At 48.1% G+C, this 6,623-nt stretch overlaps 1 pseudogene across 1 annotated transcript; it reads right to left on the bottom strand.

The window, feature by feature from the left end:
• Positions 1–1,279: 1,279 nt before the first annotated feature.
• LOC309532948 (tigger transposable element-derived protein 1 pseudogene) lies at positions 1,280–4,406 on the bottom strand (annotated as a pseudogene). Its single transcript, XR_014224711.1, has 3 exons — positions 4,116–4,406; positions 2,107–3,287; positions 1,280–1,283 (listed from the first exon to the last, which is right to left on the bottom strand). The product of XR_014224711.1 is annotated as a tigger transposable element-derived protein 1 pseudogene (transcript).
• Between the last annotated feature and the right edge of the window lie 2,217 nt (positions 4,407–6,623).

The raw sequence follows: 6,623 nt of genomic DNA, 5'->3' as shown, positions 1-6,623 counted from the left end.
GAACATCTGGTTTCCAACCCTGATCTGTTTATTTACCTTTTCCCCCTTGCTCTAAGGTAATCTAGAGTCCTCCTTGATAAAGCAGGTGAGGGAAGAAGATGGACCAGGGGAGCAAGGAAGAAGCAGGGGTGTACCTAGGGGTTGGCTAGGTTGATGCCTGCCAAGGGCGCAGGCCTAGGGGGTACAAAACACACACCTCTCTCCAGGCTTCTCCTCCGCTTCTCTGTGCACAGGCTCATCTGGGCAGATCGGCGGAGGAATCCGGACACTGCAGCAGTGGGGCTGGGGTGCTGATACATCTCCTTACCAAGGGCGCAAGGGATTCGGGGTCACCGATATAGCTCATTGCCAAGTGCACAAGGCAGCCTAGGTACGTCTCTGGGCTGGAGAAGCCACTGTTCCATCATATCAGTTCTTCCACAGTTTTAAAGAAATATGCAACATCTTCAGGTTATGACTTGGCAATCCTAATGACAAATGAGTTCTTTTGTTATGTTATTCACCTGCAAATATATTGATATCACTTACTGAAACAGCTTAGGATCAGTCATCGTATGATGAATCACTATGGATCATCAGCTTTTCAACCACTGAAGGCAAATAGCCCCCAAAATGGATTCCAAACTGGGAGGTGATCAGAAGTAATGGTCTGTGATGACACCCTCCGTGATGACTGATGTTAGCCAATTAAATGGGTGAACTCACCCACAGAAAATTGATGGAGATGGCTATTTGTGTTCTTAACACTGTTTACATTAAGCCAAATGCTGGTTACATTAATCATTCCAAGCCTGCAATCATTTTTTGTTTAAAGGCTGAAAATATGAATAAACAAATAAAACATGGCACATCATGATGCAGTTTATGCACTGGGTTTGCAGATGTCGCCTATAATTTCCTTTTTGTTTCATTTCAGTACAGGCCATATTCTATGCTGCAAAATTTGTCCCAGTAATTGACAGAGTAATCGCTCATCCTAAGACACAGGGCCTAGTCACAGACCAAGAATATTATTTTTGTGAAGGATACAAAATGATCAATCTCACGAGTAGATTAGTCATTCTTGGACCCAGTGACGAAGGCCTGCCACTTCTCAGTTAGGGTTGCTACAGTGGTGCCTCGCAAGACGAAATTAATTCGTTCCGCGAGTTTTTTCGTCTAGCGAATTTTTTGTCTTGCGAAGCACGGTTTCCCATAGGAATGCATTGAAATTCAATTAATGCGTTCCTATGGTCAAAAAAAGTCCAAACAAAGCCAAATTTGGTACAACAATAGTTTATTAACTGCTCTTTAAAGTCACACATACTTTAAAGAGCATTTCAAAAATTGAAGGAACAATAAATTAAGTTTCTAAACATGACAGAAAAACATTTAAAAACCAACAAAGTGTACTGTACATACATTTTCTAAGACTCTGGGGGACCACTCGAAGAAGGTTTCTCTTCCACTCTTTGCTTCTTGCTGAGGAACCTGTCCATGGTCTGCTGCTTCATCCGTCTTTTCAGCAGCTCCCTGAGAGGCAACATGACCGTATCAAAAGTGTTCGCTTGGTCATGTGCCACATGCTTGTTCGAGTGGTGCCGCTCTGCAAAAGCCTGCACCTCCTTCCACTTCTGGCAAATGTCCCTCAGTTCTTTGGAGGACAGCCGTTCCTCAGTTGCTTCCTCCTCTTCCAGCCAGGCCTGCTCCTGCGCAACCTCTGCCTGCAGTTCAACCAGCTCCTGGGTGGTCAGCTCGTGGTCGTGCTCCTCCACCAGCTCGCTGATGTCCTCCTCTGTGACCTCCAGGCCCATGGTCCTCCCCAAGGCAACAATGTTCTGCACCACTGTTGACTCTGGTGCATCAGAGTCACTTGGTGCCACACAGTCTGGCCACAGGCTGCGCCAAGCGCAATTCAAATTTCTCTGGCTGATCCCGTTCCAGGCCGTGGTGATCATCTTCAAGCAGGTGACGATGTCGAAGTGGTCCTTCCAGAATTCCCGCAGGGTGATGGTGGTGCAATCAGTCACCTCAAAGCATCGCCTGAAAAGCTCCTTGGTGTAGAGTTTTTTGAAATTGGTGATGACCTGCTGATCCATCGGCTGGAGCAGTGGCATGGTGTTAGACAGCAGAAACATGATGTTGATGAAGCTGAACTCCTCCAACATGTCCACCTCAAGGCCTTTAGGATGAGCAGGAGCATTGTCCATCAGAAGCAAAGCCTTCAGTGGCAGGTCGTTGTCCAGCAGGTACTGTTTGACAGCAGGGCCAAAAGCAAGATTGACCCAGTCCACAAACAGCACACGTGTGACCCAAGCCTTGTTGTTGGATCGCCTCATGACACTCAGCCGCTCCTTGTCGACCTTGTGTTTCTTGAAGGCCCGTGGGTTCTCCGAGTGGTACACCAGCAGGGGCTTGATCTTCAAGTCGCCGCTTGCATTGGCACAGAAGAGCAGGGTCAGACGGTCCTTCATGGGCTTGTGGCCAGGCAACTTGGCCTCCTCCTGTGTGATGAAAGTCCTTTTGGGCATCCTCTTCCAAAACAGCCCGGTCTCGTCACAGTTGAAGACCTGCTGTGGAACGTAGCCCTCCGTCTTCACAACCTCCAGGAACTCCGCTGCAAAGTCTTCAGCTGCAGGAACATCAGAACTGGCAGCCTCTCCATGCCTGACCACGCTGTGGATTCCAGATCTTGCCTTGAACCGGTCAAACCAGCCTCTGCTTGCCTTGAAGACTTCTGGCTTGCCTGAGGTTCCTGGCTGTTCCCGGATGAGGTCTGCGTGCAAGGCCTTGGCCTTCTCACAAATGACGGCCTCAGTCACTGTGTCCCCTGCACGCTGCTTCTCTTCTATCCAGATGAGGAACAACTTCTCGACCTCCTCCAGAACAGCTGGGCGGTTCTTCACGATCCTGGTGACTCCCTTGGCTGCATCAGTCGCAAGGATCTTCTCCCTCATCTTCAGGATGGTCCCGATGGTCGATGGGTTCCTGCTGTACTCCCTGGCGAGGTCCGTCACACGCATTCCACCGTTGTGCTTCCAGATGATCTCCTTCTTCATTTCCAGTGTCACCTTCTCCTTCTTCCTCTCGCCGGCCTTCGCAGCAGCAGCAGTCTTCTTGGGTCCCATGGCAGCACAGCTCTTACCTTCGTAAACTCAGAAAAAGAAAAAAATCAGCAATTCAAACCCAGAACCAAGTCCTTGAATTCCAAACACCCAACCCAAAATCCAAAGACCCCCCAAAAAGTTTTAAAAGTTTAACTTACGAAATGGCTGCAAATCACCAAAGTCTTCAAAATCCTCAAATGGCTGCAAAAGAAGTTTTGGGAAAGCTTTAAAAATCACCAAAGTCTTCAAAAACCTCAACTGTTCCCCCAGCCACCCACCCAGCACACAGAAATTGCAATTCCCTCCCCAACTGTTCCCCTAGCCCCCCCAACAGTTGAAAACCCCTCCCCAACTGTTGCAAACCCCTCCCCAACTGTTCCCCCAGCCACCCAGCACACAGAAATTCAAACCCATATTTTTTTTCAAAAAAACCAACATGGCCCAATGGTCACAGAAAACCATAAAAATGCAGACAAAAACTACACAAGCTCCCAGATTCTTGCAAACCCCTCCCCAACTGTTCCCCCAGCCACCCATCACACAGAAATTCAAAACCCAGAATTTTTTTCAAAAAACCCCAACATGGCCCAATGGTCACAGAAAATCATAAAAATGCAGAAAAAAACTACACAAGCTCCCAGATTCTTGCAAACCCCTCCTCAGCTGTTCCCCCAGCCACCCAGCACACAGAAATTCAAACCCAGATTTTTTTTTTCAAAAAACAACATGGCCCAATGGTCACAGAAAATCATAAAAATGCAGAAAAAAACTACACAAGCTTCCAGATTCTTGCAAACCCCTCCTCAGCTGTTCCCCCAGCCACCCAGCACACAGAAATTCAAACCCAGAATTTTTTTTCAAAAAACAACAACATGGCCCAATGGTCACAGAAAATCATAAAAATGCAGAAAAAAACCACACAATCTCCCAGATTCTTGCAAACCTCTCCCCAAAACCAAGTCCTTGAATTCTAAACACCCCAACCCAAAATCCAACCCCCCCAAAAAAAGTTTTAAAAGTTTAACTTACCAAACAGCTGCAAAAGAAGTTTTGGAAAAGCTTCAAAAATTCAGCAAACTCTTTAAAAAGCTCACAAAGGCCACCACACCGCGTGCAATGTGTTGCTCCTCAAAGTCAAGTCGCAACTGCACCTCTTCAAGCAATGCACCCTGGGTATTAACGGTTTTACGAAAAAGGAAACAAACTTGCAAGACGTTTTCGTCTTGCGAAACAAGCCCATAGGGAAATTCGTCTTGCGAAGCAACTCGAAAATGAAAAACTCTTTCGTCTTGCGAGCTTTTCGTCTTGCGAGGCGTTCGTCTTGCGGGGCACCACTGTATTTGCCCCTCGTTTCTTAGCTGGAATCCCATGCCCTTTAAAAGCTGTGGGTAAGAAGAAATTCAACAGGTGCGGCTTTTGCCACTGCTGTTGAATAGCTGCCTGCTATGTATCTAATTAAGGCAACGGTGCCACGTCAAGGAAAAAATATGGAAAAGATGGAAACAGTGGCCTCAGCATAAATGACCCTAATACAGGGAGAGTCAACCTTTCAATACTCACAAAAGTGGATAGGACAGCAGTCCATTGTGCTTAATACTTTTCTTTTCATTGGAGCATGACAAAGGATGTCAAGTAAGATTGCAACAAGTAAATCAATATTTAATTTAAAAAATGGCCAGTGAACCCATCCAACCTTGGAGTTTTACTTGAAGACAATCTTTTAACTGCTTTTTATAGATAATAGAGCTTTGAATGTACTCGGAGATATTTTTAAGGGCCCAATCTCGATTTAGTTGTAGAGACCTATGGGGCAATTTGGAGATTGAACCTTGAAAAGAATAAAGCCTACTGCCGGTGACCTTTGTATTCCCAATATGCAGTGCCTTGATTTATTTTTTGGTGTATCTATTCATTTATGTTCTTCTTCAATATTTATTTCATTTATATAGCACTTCAGTACACACACAGTGAAGTCTATCCCTATGCGGGTTGTCTTGGCAACAGCACGGAGGGCTGTTTCTTTCACCACATTCCCATTTTACTGGTAGGAATCCCTTCAGATGGAAATGGGATTTGAACAAGCTCAGTTACAAAGGGAAGTGGTCAGTAGTGGCCGCTGCTGCTGCACTGCTCTCCTGTCTTCCCAATGCTGTGTGCTGCTGCCTTGTACTGAGTGGAGGAGGGAAGGCCATGGGAGTGCAGTATGGGTGAATCCATGGAGCCAATGTACTGCTCCCAGACCCTCCAAATGTCCCTATTTTCCAGGGACAGTCCCGGATTTACAGAAGCCATCCCAGTTTCTCAATTGATCCCAGAATGCCCCGCCTTTCCTTAAAAGGTAAAGGTAAAGGTACCCCTGCCCGAACGGGCCAGTCTTGACAGACTCTGGGGTTTGTGCGCCCATCTCACTCAAGAGGCCGGGGGCCAGCACTGTCCGGAGACACTTCCGGGTCACGTGGCCAGCGTGACAAAGCTGCATCTGGCGAGCCAGCGCAGCACACGGAACGCCGTTTACCTTCCCGCTGGTAAGCGGTACCTATTTATCTACTTGCACCCGGGGGTGCTTTTGAACTGCTAGGTTGGCAGGCACTGGGACCGAGCAGTGGGAGCGCACCCCGCCGCGGGGATTCGAACCGCCGACCTTTCGATCGGCAAGCCCTAGGCGCTGAGGCTTTTACCCACAGCGCCACCCGCGTCGCCTTTCCTTAGGACGTCCTTATTTTCATCAGAGAAATGTTGGAGGCAGCAGCGGAGCAAGGCAATCATGCGCCTGGGGCAGCGCACGTGCCCTGTGCCCAGGGGCGGGGCCAGCCACCTGCGGGGTGGGGCAGGGCAGGATGCTCCACAGGGCCTCCAAGGAGTCTGCCTGCCTCCTCCCACTCAGTCGCCCTACAGCTGAGGGGGAGGCGGTGGGCGGACCTTTTGGGGCAGCACAGAGCCTGTGGGCGCTCAAGCCACCACATCACTCTCAGGAGAGACGCGTGGCTCTGGCGCACTGCAGGCCGTGCAGTGAGTGCTGTCCAGCATTTTGTCACCCCCTTAGTGGTGATACCCGGGGTGGACCACCCCCACCGCATCCCCCTTCCTCTGCCTCTGGTTGGAGGCTATGGAGTTATGCAACTCCAAGCCAAGGAGATAAGCAACTATACAGCCTTCAGAAGACATCTGAAGACATCCCTATATAGGGAAAGGTTTTTTAAAAAATGTTTAATGTTTAATTATGTTTTTATATATGTTGGAAGCCTCCCACAGTGGCTGGGGCAACCCAGTCACATGGGTAGGGTAAAAATAATAAAATGATTATTATTATTGAGTAGGACATCCTTATTTTCATCAGAGATTTCTCTCCCCCTCACACTAAGTGGCAGCAACATGTGGCATTGGGATGAAAGGAGTGGACCTGTTGGATACTACTGGGAGTGATGATAGCTCAGAAGTGCAACACACACCTCTGCATATTCAAGGTCTCCAATTCAATCACCAGCACCTCTTGTTACATTATCTTGGGTAACAAGGGCAAGGAAAGCTCATTGCTTT

The sequence above is a fragment of the Podarcis vaucheri genome (genome assembly GCF_965113315.1).
Source record: "Podarcis vaucheri genome assembly, chromosome: 5".
Lineage (NCBI taxonomy): Eukaryota > Metazoa > Chordata > Lepidosauria > Squamata > Lacertidae > Podarcis > Podarcis vaucheri.
The sequence above is the reverse complement of the archived record's forward strand: the minus strand, read 5'-3'. Positions and strand labels throughout refer to the sequence as shown.